At 42.5% G+C, this 16608-nt stretch overlaps 1 protein-coding gene across 9 annotated transcripts in view; it reads left to right on the top strand.

The window, feature by feature from the left end:
• slc20a2 (solute carrier family 20 member 2) overlaps window positions 1-16608 on the top strand; it is a 59596-nt gene that overhangs the window by 15371 nt on the left and 27617 nt on the right. The window contains exon 1 of one of the 9 annotated variants that reach the window (XM_061672103.1): window positions 5207-5297. The exons of 5 other annotated variants lie outside the window; for them this stretch is intronic. The gene's annotated coding sequence lies outside the window, so the exon portion shown is untranslated. Of the gene's footprint in view, window positions 1-5206; window positions 5298-9697; window positions 9860-12329; window positions 12709-16608 lie in introns of those variants that run through there. 3 more of the 9 variants (XM_061672102.1, XM_061672100.1, XM_061672101.1) reach the window with 3 other exon arrangements.

The following is a 16608-nucleotide window of genomic DNA, read 5'->3' as shown; positions in this document are numbered from 1 at the left end:
TTTGTCACCTGTCCATTTTTAACTTGCCGATCTTGTGTGGCACAAGTGTGCTGTTGTTTTGTGTTATGTTGCCTGTCTACTTTGGTTCACACTGTCATGTCAGTACTGGTTTGACTGTAGGGCCAGGGCAGGGCAGGGCTCCATGTAAGGATGAGCAGCTGGCCCGTTGGTCAGCGTTCATATCACGCTGCTATTTCCAGCCAAATAATTCCGGCTCGCAGACATCTTTAGCAACGAACGCAAGCGACAGACATGCGACACCTCAAGCAGCAGCGGGGTTGGAAGGTGGGGCAGTTTGTCTGGTGAAATCCTGCAAGAGGCAACCTTAGAGGCCCGGGATTATCATGGTGGACAATGGCACGCTGGTCAATATATTGCACATGACTCAAGATTAGGGAGGAATGAAGGCACTATGCACTGAAGAGTATAGTTGAATTTCATTATAAATCCAAAACACAAATCAGCATCTGTCATACAAACCGACATCAGAGATCCTTCAGCCATCCCCTGATTTAAACAGTTAAACTGTCTCCACATCCTCATATCACATAACACACGTTACAGAACGTCTGTGGAGTATGGGGTCATTGCCCTATTACGTCCCTACTTAATCGTGTCCATTTCTCATAAGACATGGATTACAACTTGTGTTTTCTTCTAAACTCTATAATGCCATGCATGAGGTGCTTGAAGTCACCTTCTTTTGTGGTAGTGTTAAACTAGTATAAAACATTGAAACAGAACGACAGTCTTGGGACAGACACTGCCAAGCAGTGCTTCTATCCTGTTACACAATTCCGTAATAAGATAAGATGTTATAGTGTCATAAAGATATAATAACATTTAAGTTAGTTTTACAACATACCAGAGACAATAAAACACTGGACCAACTGTATGATAGCATTTTTCTCCTTATTTTCTCTCTGTCTGTCTTTTGTTATTCCCAGTAATTCTTTGGCTTAATATTATTGTCAATAGAAAATAGTTAGAAAAGCACCCAGCTTCTAAGTAAAGCTTTTTGTTTGCTTACTGGTACCATGCTGAGAACACTATTGTGATCATATGCCAGCACTGAATCATGTGGTTAAGCTCTAATGAGCTGAGTCTATTATTGGCCAATTCTCTTTTTCTGAAGATTTAAATAGGGGTATTCATACTCAGCTAACTATATGATTAGTAGATGCATATGTTTCGTTGTGTTTACTATGCTCAAGCAATACAGTTAACTTACAAACGCTGAGCTTGGAAATGGATAATACTTCAAACATAAACATGGGAATCAATTTGGAACACAGCCTGGGAAAATACACCGAAACCCAGGAAAAACACAAAGAGCATGCAAGCGGAAACAGGTTTTCTCCAAATGTGACTGTGCTATTCTTGGGAAAAGTCAGCCCGGTGAAATGGAGGAGCAGGAATGAATGCCGTGCAACTTCTCCAGTATTCCCCACATGCTGAACAGTGAATGACATCTTCATAATGTTTCACACGTTATTATTATTATGGCGCCACAGCTGTACGGGAAACGACCACAACTGCTAATGCTGAGGAGGCTTCTGCTTCAAGCCTGTCAACATAGTGTTTACACATTAGCACTAAATGAAATCAAATACTGTTATTTTCCTGTCAATATGCGGATGTGTCGAGATGGCAACGACCAAGGATTAGGTTGCTCGATGTTTGTTTTGTTTCCTGTGAGGATTACGGGTACATTCCTTTGAGGTTTCTTGTGTGTGGTTGTCCTCCACTGATAGTGTCGCTATGAAGGACTGCAATTGTTAAGTTTCATGAGCAACTTCCTGGCCACATTTCTTATTACACAACTAGGGAGGGAGAAAGTCTCCAATTTGAATCCAATCCATATACTGTACATTGATGACATCATTTAAAAGAGCCCTGTGTTTCATAATGAGTGAACAATAATGAAATCCATCCATTTTCTGTACCGCTTATCTTCACTAGGGTCGAATAATACTCTTAAATCTGTGTGAAGAATATACCTTGATCTGTGGCTGTACTGTAAAACCAAGTTTCATCATGAGCTGATCCAGGTTCAACAAAACATTTGGATGCTACCACAGATCTGAACATATTTCGGTTTTAATCTGACACGCTTATAAACTGTAGAATCTTATTAAAAAATGGAAGAACTGGTCTTATTTTGTACCCTGCTGTTATTTTAACACCGTGTCTTTGGCCCTTGTAGCAGTCACACGTAAGCTGAAGTGAATATTAGTGCACACCATGCAATTTGACCGAGACCACCTCTTCAAACAGTCTCTGTCCAAGAGCAAATGGTCTCTGGTGTGGTTCAAAGTACAGCGGATATAAAAAGTTTACACGCCTCTGTTCAAGTTCCATTCAGTGTTAGCACAAAACCTTAAGGCTTCTGCTAGAAAGCAAAAAATGTCAGGAAAAGTCTATCAGCACAGCTAAACGTTTTTGGGGGGTTAATCAGAGACTTAAAATGGTGGCAGGTGTGTGCTGACTGGCATAGAAGATGAATTTGAATGTGATGTGAATGTAATTTTGAACACAGCCGCATCCGAGTTACAGTATAAGAGGGTGTCCAACCACATTGTTTCAGTTGTTTGGTTTTACTTCCCCGCTCAAAGATTTTTTTTTTCAGTTGAGTTTTCAAGTGATGGGTCCCGTTAATAATGGAAAAAGTTATGAAATTATTTATCTTGGTCAATTTCTTTGATATCACAATATTCTTTCATTTGAACAGGGGTGTGTAGACCTTTTATATCCCCTGTAAATGCTACTACACAAGCCAAAGACACAAAGTGGCATTAATGACAAGGTAAATCCTGAATATACAGTATAAAAGTTAAGTCTGTTGTCAGAAGCTGTTACTTCTTTCAGCATTTCTTCATCCCAGTTCTTATAAATATAAACAAATGCTATTCAATTGTGTTTCAGCCTTATTCAAATGTTTTTTTTTTGCTTTTGTGTGTGTGTTTTTTTCCTTTTTTTTTTCTTTACTGGGCAACATTTGTTCCAATAATAAAAATGCCAGTGTGAACCTGAACCAGGATCAAATGTGTGATTCAAAATGTATTCAAAGTGCTCTGGTTCAGACCAGAGTTTTGAAGCGTAAGTGTGGACACATCCTCAGTTGCTCCCTTTGAGGACCCCTTCATGTGATGAATGTCTCCGGTTGAAGTTGTGAAATTCCCCTCTTTATTGTGATCGTCACAAGTTCAACCTGGTTAAGGCTAGCTGCACGTTTATGAGCATTGCACTTAGTTTTTACCTTAAAATAACAGCGTGGCACTAATCCACTGACTCTCTGACTGGCGGACCTAATCCGTCTGGCCTCGTGCCTAAACGGCCGTGAGGAGCCCTCGTGCACCGAGGTTAAATGCATAGTTAATACGGGAAGTGCGCCCACGTCTGAGCAGAAGGAAGCCATTGTTCCTGTGTGCAGGACCCTGTGTGTCCCCTCCCCGCCTCATCTCCCACGATGTGCTCACAGCGGCAGACCTAATCAAAGCGCTCCCTAATACCGTTAGCTGGGTCATGTGCTGAAAGCTAGGATTAGGAGCAGGAGGGCACAGGCCAATAGATCCATTTTAGCAGGGAACCTTCTTTCTCTCACTTACTCTTACATCCCTTTCTATGTACTGTAGATACAGGCGTCGGATGTTACGAATGCTTCTCCAAGATAATAACAATATGTTCCATGTGGTTTTATGCTATATGTATGCACTGTATGCTTTCCCCCTCAAATCTGGCAAGACATACACACTTTACCACAAAACATTACAATAACATAGTAAATAAAAATCATAAAAGGGGACATATCGTGTAAACATGACTTTTCAATTGTTTGTATACAAATATTTTTGTTTCTAGGGTGCCAGCTAACCAAGTAAATAAATATTTTGTGAGCTGCCTATTTCCAAAAATGTGTCTGTAACCAAGCCGTTTTGATTTTTGCCCAACTGTGATGTCACCATGGGGTATTTGTGTTTGGTGATTAGTGTGTTGATCCTCTGCATGCACTAATGATCTGCTAATTGACAAGTGTAATTTGGCAGCTTGGTAGTGAAGTGCTGCCTCCATAAGTGAAAATGCAGCTATTATTGGTTCTCGGGTGTGCTCCCCACTTGCTTTTTTCCTTTCAAAGTAATATTCTGATTCCAGTGCCAAACAGCTCCACTGCGGGTTGTCATGGTAACGCAAAGCTGTACTCCCATTGCCACAACCCACAATAGAAGGAGTGAGCAGTGGCTCATTTGCATGCGACAAGAAGAAAGCGTACTGGAATTCTTCATCCTTGTGTGTGTTTTATTAAGATACCTAGGAACTGTTTTAATTTGTGATTTACAATTTTTTATTTATTTATTTATTATTATTATTTTTTTTAAGTATAGCTAGCACGTTTAAAATATAATGTAATTGCCTGTAGATCGCTATTATCTTTTAAAGACTCCTTAAGTTAACATCAGTTGTTATGTTATTAACAATAACAGAAGGATGATTTTTATGTAGTGTTTTATAGTTGATAGTTGACATTTGTAGTGTTGACAGATCAGATCACAGGCATCCACTCCGGCAACAGTTTTAGATGGTTTGTTTCCATGGATGACTTGAGTGCCAAGTTCAATGTACCGAAAATGTAGTCGGCATTCTGAGAGACATTAGAACCAAGACAGATATCGGTAATAATGATTTGTATGTTTCACTAATTTGCCATGTTTATTTCGTAGTCAACAGTGTCAATATGGTGGTCTTTTTAAAGCGAGACTCTCTTTTTACGTGGATCACTTTTCTGGTGCCAGGGTTATGTAACATGACAGCCATAAGTTAACATTTGTTAAAGAAATTTAGGAGACCCTTCTCATGAAGAAGTCATTTGACAGTTATGTGTGGATTTGTGGACAGAGAAACTGACTGGAGGGGATACACTTAACTCACAAGCGAGCATTGCTATGAAATGTCATTATTCAATGTTGCACCTCATCTACCATGCCCGTCTTCACTCTCTCTACAGGCCACTTGGCCCCAGTAACACATGTTGATACAGAGCCTAGCCGGTCCTAGATTACCAGTCTTGGCTCTGGAAAACCAGGTCGGTATGTTGAACTTCCTGGTGCTGCTGTATTTATGAGGCCAGAGCCAGATTAACATTTCTCTGGTGCACACACAACCTACTCATGAGGGGGTAGCAAGGAGGACGGGGGGAGAAGGCGTGAAGCTTTCCAGTTTGTACCGCCGCCGATTCTTGGAAGAGAAGTGCTACTGGACTGTCGGGACAGAGGAGTGGGAAGCAGAAAAGACCTTTCAGGGTAAGATGCCTCTGACATGCAGGAACATGGAAGTAGGAGAGAGAACAAGATGAAAACTGGATACCCACCTTTTTGTAAGAAGGCTCAATTATTGGTAGGTAGAAATTGTGCCAGTTGTCTTTATGAAAAGAATCGGGCCTGCCCTGCAGTGTTGGTCAATACCTGAGCCAGCTTTGTTCTCAGAGGATAGGAATACTCGACGGGCCTGTGTTTTTATGAATGTGTGTCTACGCTGATGGTTTGTAGTGCACAGCATGATTTTACAGTGGAAGTCAAAAGATGCACTAGTTTCACAATTCGGACCCAAAGCCGAACCAAATATTCAAGGAAAAATGTAGTATTTAAACATTGCCTGTACAGCTAGTAAAGGTTTTATGATGGTGACAGTTTGACCCAACGATTTTTTTCCCTTCCCATTATTTCCAATAGGAAATAAATTCTAAATCCAAACAGATGGACGACGTCTCGTTCCACAACATTTTGTGTTCCACCTTAAAGGTTCCTACTGCACGTTTGTCAGGGTCTTATTTGGATGCTCTTTGAAACCCCCTCTCAAACAAACAAACACATACACACAGTGTCAGGACAGCGGTGTTACTTAAAAAAAGTCGAAAGTGAGAAGTCACTTTGCCATTTTGGAGTGGGTGAGTGAAACCAAAGAGAGCTGACCTTAAAACACTATTTTAACATTACTTAGTCAGCACTGTGGAGCAGAGTTATTGTTTGCTGTTGTAACGTGGCTGGCGCTCCTGTTTGTTGCTAAGGCTGCCGGCATTGGTCCATTGTTTGGAGCGTGACACTATAGCCGGTTGTAATCACTCCAAACTTTTTCTGTTTGTTTTCGGTTTGTGTTTGTAACTGATGCAACGCAAAGACTTTTTCTTGAAATAGACATTCACGACAATGCTGTCATTTTGCATATAAAATCTAAAAAGGCTGGAAAAAGGGCATGTAATGTAGGTTTCTATCAAAGTTAGAAGTTTAGATTCCATTTTAAAATTAGGGGTTTAGCTGCAGAGTGATCACAAGGTGACAGTGAGATAATGGTTTGTTATCTTGCCATTAGCCAAACTAAAATTTAATCTGTTACATAGCATGCCTGTCTCATGTTTTCATTAATAGGCTTAATAGGACAGGTAGTCAAGAGCATTTCACCTCCATAAAGATGGAAAACAGTTTGTAAATGAAACTAACAAGGATGAAAATGGCCATAACGATGAACACATTTTACAGCTGACTGAGATGGTGCATTGAGCTGCAAAAATGGTGAAAAATGGATGTCATCCTTTTCCATTAAGCCTATCTCCTGCATCCTCCTCTAACACCAACTGCACTCATGTCTTCCCTCACTCCATCCATCAACCTCCTCTTTGGTCTTCCTTGATCTCTCTTGCCTGGCAGCTCGATCCTCATCTCTCTCTCCTCTGGATGTGTCCAAACCATCGAAGTCTACTCTTTAACTTTCTCTCCAAAACATCTAACTTTGGCTGTCCCTCTGTTGAACTCATTTCTAATCATATCCAACCAACCTGGTCACTCCTAGAGACTCTCTTCAATGCCACTGTCTCTAATCGGTACATCATGGCTGGCCTCACCACTATCTTATAAACTTTGCCCTTCATATAGCAGAGGCTCTTCTGTCACACAACACACCTGACACCTTCTTCCACCCGTTCCAACCTGCTTGGACCCGTTTCTTCATTTCCTGACCACAATCACCATTGCTCTGGACTGTTGACACCAAGTATTTAAAGTCCTCCACCCTTGCTATCTCTTTCTCCCTTTAGCCTCACTCTCCCCCCTCCACCCCTCTCATTCATGCACATATATTCTGTTTTACTTCGGCGAATCTTCATTCCTCTCCTTTCCAGTGCATGCCTCCCTTTCTTTCTAACTATTCCCCCACCTGCTTTCACTGCAGATCACAATGTAATCTGCGAACATCATGGTGCACGGAGGTTCCAGTCTAACCTCATCTGTCAGCCTGTCCATCACCACTGCAAACAGGAAGGGGCTCAGGGCTGATTCCTGATGCAGTCCTACCGCAGTCCTACCGCCACCTTAAAGTCCTCTGTTATACCTTCATCACACCTCACCACTGTTCTGCTGCCCTCATGTTCTGTATTATTCTAACATACTTCTCTGCCACTCCAGACTTCCTCATGCAGTACCACAGTTCTGTCATAGGCTTTCTCTAGAGCTACAAAGACACAATGTAGCTCCTTCTGACCTTCTCTGTACTTCTCCATCAACACCCTCAAGCCAAATAATGCATCTGTGGCACTCCTTCTAGGCATTAAACCATACTGTTGCTCGCAAATACTCACTTCTGTCCTGAGTCTAGCCTCCACTACCCCTTCCCATAGCTTCATTGTGTGGCTCATCAACTTTATTCCTCTATAGTTCCAACAGCTCTGCACATCACCCTTGGTCTTAAAAATGGGCACCAGCACACTTTTCATACATTCCTCAGGCATCTTCTCACCCACTAGAATTTATAGTGAACAAGCTGGTCAAAAACTCCACAGCCACCTCTCCTAGATGCTTCTATACCTCCACAGGAATGTCATCAGGGCCAACTGCGTTTCCAATTTTCATCCTCTTTAGTACCTTTCTAACTCCCCCCTTACTAATCATTGCCACTTCCTGGTCCACCACACTTGCCTCTTCTACTCTTCCTTCTCTCTCATTTTCCTCGTTCATCAACTCATCAAAGTATTCTTTCCATCTATCCAGCACACTGCTGGCACCAGTCAACATATTTCAATCTCTATCCTTAATCACCCTAACCTGCCGCACTTCCTTCCCATCTCTAGCCCTCTGTCTGGCCAACCTGTATCGATCCTTTTCTCCTTCTTTATTGTCAAACCTGGCATACATGTCATCATATGCCTCGTTTGGCCTTTGCCATCTCCATGTATTCATTTCGCCTCTCCTCAGTCCTTTCAGTGTCCCACTTCTTCTTTGCTAACCTCTTGTATGATTTCCTGTACTTTGAGGTTCCACCACCAAGTCTCCTTCTCCCCTTTTCTACCAGAAGATACACCAAGTACTCTCCTGCCTGTCTCTCTAATCACCTTGGCTGTAGTGGTCCAGACCTCTGGAAGCTCCTCCTATTCACCGAGAGGCTGTCTCACCTCTTCTCGAAAAGCCACACAACACTCTTCCTTTCTTAGCTTCCAGCACATGGTTCTCTGCTCTGCCTTTGTCTTCTTAATCTTCCTCCCCACCACCAGTCATCTTACACACCACCATCCTAGCCACACTCTCCTCTACCACTACCTTACAGTCAGTAACCTCCTTCAGATGACATCGTCTGCACAAGATGTAATCCACCTGCGTGCTTCTTCCTCCACTCTTGTAGGTTACACTCTGTTTTCTGGGAGAAAGTATTCACTACGGCCATTTCCATCCTTTTTGCAAAGTCTACCACTATCTGTCCCTCCAAGTTCCTTTCCTGGATGCCAAACATACCCATCACTTCTTCATCACCCCTGTTTCCTTCACCAACATGTCCGTTACAAGCTGCACAAATCACGACACTCTCACTGTCTGGGATGCTCAAAACTACTTCGTCTAGCTCCTTCCAGAATGTATCTAGTCCACATCCTACCTGTGGGGCATAGCTACTAATAACACTATACATATCACCATCAATTTCAAGTTTCAGCCTCATCACCCGATCTGATACTCTTTTCACCTCCAAGACATTCTTAGCTAACTCTTCCTTCAAAATAACCCCTCCTCCATTTCTCGCTCATATTTGTTTTGCAAAATTGTAAGCCGGATGCCCTTCCTGACGCAACCTTCTGCATTTGCGTTTTCACTGGCTTGTGCCCCCCATAGGGCTGTATTTGCATGTACAGCACATTGCGCCATTATAGTATCCATCACATTAATTGCCAAAGTCCACATTAACATTATATCACATATACAACGGTGAACAGTATTTATATCAACCTTTGCATATTACAGCAGGTTGTTGTTCACAACGAGGTCAATTGCATCCCTGTGTTTGGTTACATCAGAAGGTTTATGTTAGCACTCTACCAGGCGCAAAATGTCTGCTCTACAGAGAAAGAAACAGGAGTAGTCAATAAAGTGTTTGGGAGAAGTCAAGCGGCTGCGGTGAGACCAAGTGAGAGGCAGAGTGTATGTTTGTGTGGAGACTTTGGAGGTGGTGTTGAAACAGACATGCTTATTGCAGTCATGCATGGTGTTGTTGTCATTCTTGAACACCACCCCTCCTCCTCCTCCTCCTGCACATGGAGCCTGACTGATCATAACACAGCACAGCGTGTATGTGTGTGTGTGTGTGTCCATGTGCGTACACTTGGCTCATAGGCGACAGCGCCCTCCCGCTGCGGAGCACAGAGTCAGAGTCAGCAGGTGCAGCTGACGCAGAAAGGCTTTCGAGCAGGCAGGGCCAGTTGGGGCACCGAGAGGGAGAGCAGCCACGGGAGCACCGGCTAACAACTCTCAGACAAATCAATGTCCGTTTAGAAGGCTGAGAGAAGCAAGCGGAGACTGGACCTACAAATACCTTTGCTTCTGTCATGTATGTAAGTAACATTTGGGTTTGGTTACATGGTTGAATTGGGGCGACGTTTGTGTGGAAGTTGGGAAAGAATCAGCAAGGCATAAATCATTCGATTAGATGGATTCATATCTGTCATAAATTGTAAAATACTACAGAGTTGTGGATTGGAGGGGAAAAACACCTCTGACAGGTTAGTTAACCATGGCGGACTCTCGCAGAGGGAGTGAAGTATTCCTCTCACATTATTGTTAAGCATTAGCAAACCAGACTCTGCTTTTTGTCTGGAGAATGACGACCCTGCTGTAACTCAGGGCTTGCCAGGTCGACGAAACAAGCGACATAGAGGCACACTGTTCTCAATGTGTGAGTGAAAGGAACAATTGTGGCAGAGATGGTGTGTGTGATCGTGTGCAATGAGGCTGTGTAACCAAGACAATGTCACCACATGGTGCAACATCAGCATCATTACTTCCTCCAAGGAGCTTATGTTTTAATGACCGTTTGTTGGCATAATTACAGAAAAAATACTCAACCGTATGGCTGCAGCTATTGAATATTTTTTCTACTGACCCTTCCTCTCGCCCGAAGATAGCTGGGATAGGCTCCAGCAGTCCTGGAACCCTTGTGAGGATAAGCGGTATGGAAAATGGATGGATGGAAATTATCCTACCAATTATGTAGTAATTGGATTAAAATTGATTTAGAATTATTGAACAGTATTGTTGTCCATTTGGAGTCACCAGCCTCAAGTTTCACACTATTATATCTGTGACTTTGTGTGCGTGTGGCTTTATACGGTGGGGCCTGGACTGGTGACTGATGTGGCAGTCAGCGAATGAGAGTGTAGAATTGGCTGTTGTGAGCTCAGGTTAGCGGCTGGCTGTTAACTGGCTAACTGTTAGCCAGTCCGCATACTGTTGTGTACCTGGGCGTCAGTTGTGTCCGTACCAGCGCGTTTATCAATGTGCTTGTTACGTGTTTGTTTTGTTCAACAAAGTGATTGAAAGTGCACTGATAGCTGTGTCTATTCTTGAGTAATTGCGGGATCATCACAATACCTTCTAACTAGCACTGGTAGACTTTATTAAATAACCTAACATTTAATACCATGTGTTGGCATTCATAGATGTGTGCTGTTGTGATACGTTAGCTAGTTCTGCTTTGCTCTGGACAAATTGCACTTTCTTTAAATGTGAAATGATCCCAAACTTTGGACTTTCTTCATGGCTCGCCGGAATCTTGCCAACTAATTTTTACACAGAGTGGTGCGTGTGTCTACAGTATGATTTATGCGTCTTGAGAAATTATCATTGCGAATCTTCAAAACAGATATTTTGCAGATTTTTTTTTGCAATTATTATTATTTAATTATTTTAAAAAATATATTTTATATATATATATATATATATATATATATATATATATATATATATATATATATATATATATAATAATTATAAATTATTCAAATTATTCAATTAATCGTTTCAGCCCCACTAAACTGAAGAAGAAGACTCCATTACATTCTGGTCATAGGGGCAGATTCAGTTTTGTTTAACTTTTAACTACCCTTTTCAACAGTTTCCTTCATTTATAGCTGAATAATGTATGAATGCTAATAACAAAATGGTGGCATACAGAATGGAAGGGCGATTTAAGAAGATGAATAATTTAGCATTGTTAAGTTTTGGCGGTACGGTCGCCGACAGGTTAGCACATCTGCCTCACAGTTCTGAGGACTGGGGTTCAAATCCTGGCCCCATCTGTGTGGAGTTTGCATGCTCTCCCCATGCCTCCATGGTTTTTCTCCGGGTACTCCGGTTTCCTCTCAAAGAAATATGCGTGGTAGGACTCTAAATTTCCCGTACGTGTGAATTTGAGTGTGTTTGAGTGTGTTGATGTTTATATGAACTGGCGACCAGTTCAGGGTGTACCCTGCCTCTCGCCCAAAGATAGCTGGGATAGGCCCCATCCCCCCCGCGACCCTAGTGAGGAAAAGCGGTACAGAAAATGGATGGATGGATAGTTTTGGGGCTTCCCATCGCAGATGTTTTTCTTCTTCTGAATGGGAACTAGTTGAGTGAAACAACAGTACCTCTGCAGGTGGCAGCCAAGTACTGCCCTCAGATTTACCTCCACTGCTTCAAGATGGAATTTATGAACAACCAGGTCTACACACACAAAGTACCCATACTCAGTACAATTGTAGAATTGAACTGATCCACAACGTTGCTATCCTCAGAGATCTGCGCTATTATTTTTAGAATGAAAAGCTGTTCTTTTCAGTGTCCTTCATCCAGCAAACACTTCTCGCAATCTACACAGACAATCACCTGGCATGTTTACACTACTCCGCCGTCATTGGCTACCTCCTTCTCTCCCGTCCACCCTCTCTGCACACCAACAGCCACTCATTGGCCAACGTGTGTTCTCAACGTGAATATTATCCTTTGGAAAGGCTGTCTAGACTCGCTTCGGTTCTGATTTTCTTTCTCTCTGTCTCTCTGTCTCTGTCTCTCTCTCTCTCTCTCTCTCTCTCTCTCTCTCTCTCTCTCTCTCTCTCTCTCTCTCTCTCTCTCTCTCTCTCGCTTTCTGTTGCTCGGCCACTCCTGCAACAACGCCACAACCTGCTGAAGTCTCACTCTGACTCTCCTGCTCTATCCTGCCTCCTTTCACTGCTCCTGTCATCAGCTTCTCTCTCTCCTCATCTTCTTTCCTGTCAGCCTCACACTCTGCCTCCTTTAGGGTTTTGTCTTTCGAGCTTATCCCCCGTCAACCACTACGTCCACCCCCCGTGGCTCTTTTCCCTCCAAACGCTGCTGTATTGTCTTCACCCACATTACTTTCTTAGAGATGTGGGGACACGTGAAGGTGAGTGGAGTTGACTTTCCGGATTTCTCTCCCTCGCTCTCTTTTCATCACATCTCTGTCACAACTCAGTAAGCCATCTGTTGCAGTGTCCTTGGATGTCAGGTGTATCACAATAAGGCCGTGTGTCATTATCCTGTGCTGCATGCGACTTACGCTTCTGGTCCTTTCAGCGTTCAGCCACAGATGAACGAGGGGAGGCGGGGCCGGAGTGGACGGTGCTGCCGCGCGTCAATGCAGGCCCGAGCTCGTGACACGGTGTTTTGCGCCAGCTGTAGTGGCGGTGCTGCAGTGGCATCTCGGGCAGATTAATGAGCATTGTGCTACAAACAGTGAGAGGAGGGATTGCATTGTTTGCTCGGCGCGTGCTTCCAGAGGCTGACGTTTTAGCTTAACAAGCTAGTCTGGAGTCAGGACATTATTTTTTGTAAAGCTACGCACATACTGAGCAAATTAAGTCCATTGCAAGCCTTAAAGTCTTGTTGTACAGTGTAATGGAGGGAACAAGGAGCGATTGGCAGCTCCCGACTGGCTGTCAGAGGCAACAGTGATGAGGCAGAGTTGCAACTTAATTTTCCCAAGTCTGAGCCTTTTTCCATCACTGCTTCTGTATAAAGTGGATGAACAGATAGCTTAAATCATGTTCGGACGGGTGTATTTATGTGCCTGTATCTCCTTGTTTGACCTCCAGAACGAAACTGGCTGTGCCAAAAATAATTCTCAAGAGCTTGTTGTCACTTTCAAGTGCTCTTTATTCATGTTTTCAGGACAGGACAGCAGCTCATCAGGACAGCAGCTCATCAACACACCACCAGCATATTTGGCTCATACTTCTTATCACCTGCAATGTGAAAACATTGGCTCACAAACATACAAACACAGAGAAGTCAATTATCACCAACTGACTATGAACTCTGCACCTACAGTACAAAATTATGCATAGCGAACATCGAAGCGACACTAGGCAGCCGCCAATGATTGCGGGATAATCAGCTTTGCCTTTTTGAACAGCTGCCGCACCCAAATACAGAAGTTTGTGTTGTGTAAACATGGATTTTGTCAGCATCAGCACCTCGGACAGTGGTCGTGCAGGAATGTCGTACAGGATAATAATGTTTGGTGTTGACTGACACTGTTGGAGAGATACTAATTTACGGTAACAAGATGTTTCTTATTGTGGTTGTAGTGAGCAGTGGTGTACAACTGTACTGCATCGTACGGAAAGCTGTTTAAATACTACCAGATTTGTTGATGCAACATCCATTTTCTATACCGCTAATTCTCCTTCTATTGTACATTTGTGCCTTATGTTTTGGCCAGTGAGTGCATATTGTTATAATTTACCTGACAAAGTTTTCTATTTCATATTTGAGTTGCTTCATGATATTTTATTTTCTGCTTCAACGCCACTTGAACTCCCACATTGCATTCTTAAACAAATTCTCTGAATGTCCTTTTCTGTTTTTGTTGTTGTTTTTTTTGCCAGGGTTGACAATATTTTACAAGCTTTTTATGACTAGACTCTCTATATAAGGTCCCTGCTTGATAAAAGAAGGGCATTCATAAGATTTTATTCATTTAAAAAAATATATATATTGTATTCAAACACCTGCATGAGTTTCCAATCTCTTATCAAGCAGTCATTGTACTTGACCTTGAGTCTGCTTAGGTTTCTTTGAATATGCCGAAGGTCAAACAACAAATCCCCTCATAAATGTGTATATCCTGGAAGACTTAATTTAATTCAGAAGTTCAATTCAAAAATGTACTACATCCATCCATCCATTTTTTGAGCCGCTTCTCCTCACTAGGGTCGCGAACATGCTGGAGCCTATCCCAGCTATCATCGGGCAGGAGGCGGGATACACCCTGAACTGGTTGCCAGCCAATCGCAGGGCACATACAAACAAACAACCATTCGCACTCGCATTCACACCTACAGGCAATTTAGAGTTATCGATTAACCTACCATGCATGTTTTTGGGATGTGGGAAGAAATCGGAGTGCCTGGAGAAAACCCACACAGGCACGGGGAGAACATGCAAACTCCACACAGGCGAGGCCGGGGATTGAACCCCGGTTCTCAGAACTGTGAGGCAGACGCTCTAACCAGTCTAATACAATTTCCATCCGACTCAGTGTTTGGTATCACATGACTATAAATGTAGTTGAAATACTGTAAGCGTGTGTAGCTGCAGGACAGCTGCTAGCATGGAAAACAAGGTCAAATAGATCGACGAGAAGAAATGTGCCCCAGGAGCTTTGGATACATGGAGGCAGGAAACACAAAGAGCAGTGATGTACGAGTAGTCAGGAGTAGTCAGGATGCACAGGTCGGCATGATCCAATAAAGATAGAAATGTTGTATAAGTCTGGTATTTCTTGCCCGTTGGGAATAACAGCATTCTGTCTTTCATCATAATTTAACAGGAAGTGTTGAAACCTTCTCAAGGGAGCTACATCACCTGGCTGTAAATTATTAACTCGATGTGGTTTAGTAGCAATCATTTTGACGGACAGGATTGTCATTTACAGCATCTTATAGCCCAGTCTGGAGACAGATTATTTTTGCTGGTCTGTCTCTGTGGGAAAGGTAATAATAGTTTACTTTGTCAGTTAAATTTACAGCCTTTTTAGACATTTGACAGCAAACCCCAAGCACTCTTTACAACCCTCACTGCAGCAGGGAAAATTAAACGCTTCAGATTTGAATTTAACTGAGGAATTAAATAATCCTGTGCATCCATCAAGATGGCACATACTGATCCAGTGTGGTTTCCCAATCAAAGCCACTTTAGCTTTTATGTCTGTGCTGTGGTCCAATTGGGGATAAAGAATAGTGTGTGACCTCAGTATTTCCAGATGGAGCTCTCCTGTGAGGAAGAGGGTTACTGCTTGCACCCCCACTCGCAATGAGCACAGCTCATGCTGAGCTTATCGACTTGTTTACATGGAACACTCCCTGTGAGCAATTGACACAACCGTAGAAGGCAATGGTGCATTCGGCTCATTAAAGCAGTATTATGTTTGTTTCTAATTTTACATCAGATTCAGTATCATTGTCAGCCTCTCTATCATTACATTCTAATTGAAAAAAATAGTGTAAAATTCATTGGTGAAGCAAAATGAAGTACAAAATCGGAGGGGGGGTGGGTGCTTGGTATGTGATGGAGTTCCATTCCTGCCGTGGCGACAAACCCGGATTTTAACGCAAGTCTTAATTTACCTTAGTCCATTACTAACCAATGGTAGCGCAATAATAAATGCATAAATACATTACATATTTGTTTGAAAAACACTTCGAGTGAAGGTTGGGCATCGAGAACCGATTGGAACTGGGACTAACGTACCGGTTCTACCAGTTTCGATGCCTAGTCCTCCAGCCGTGAAGAAGAACTGACGAAAAGCAACGAATAAGCGGCGTAAACCAACGAAGAAGAACGGGCACGATGACGGGCTTGTGCCCAACGGCAGTGGGGGCGGCGTACAAAAGTGGGTCTTAACTTTGTTAAAATGAATCACCAGTCACCTCAGTGCAACACAGATTAGACACAGATTATATTAAAGTCAAATTAAAACTTCCACATATAAACCATTTGACGAAACAGAATACAGGGGCAGCTATATAGCATTGTTGAAATAACTATTTTAAAATAACTATTATAACAGTGCTGTCAGTGAAGTCAATGCTCAGTCAACTGGGTGAGTGAAATAAAATAGTTAAAACAGTTTAAATAACTACTCTAACAATGCTATATTTAACTTTTAGCTGAAACAGTATTAGTCATTCGAACTGTTCTAAGTGCTAGAGGACTCTGCATCTTTTTGCACAATTGTTTTTTGTCAATGTCTTTATGTCTCCAAAGTGTTCTGTAAATTGACTGTCTGTTGTACTAGAGCGGC

This window comes from Phycodurus eques, chromosome 3 (assembly GCF_024500275.1).
Source record: "Phycodurus eques isolate BA_2022a chromosome 3, UOR_Pequ_1.1, whole genome shotgun sequence".
NCBI lineage: Eukaryota > Metazoa > Chordata > Actinopteri > Syngnathiformes > Syngnathidae > Phycodurus > Phycodurus eques.
This window is presented reverse-complemented; position numbering and strand designations above follow the sequence as displayed.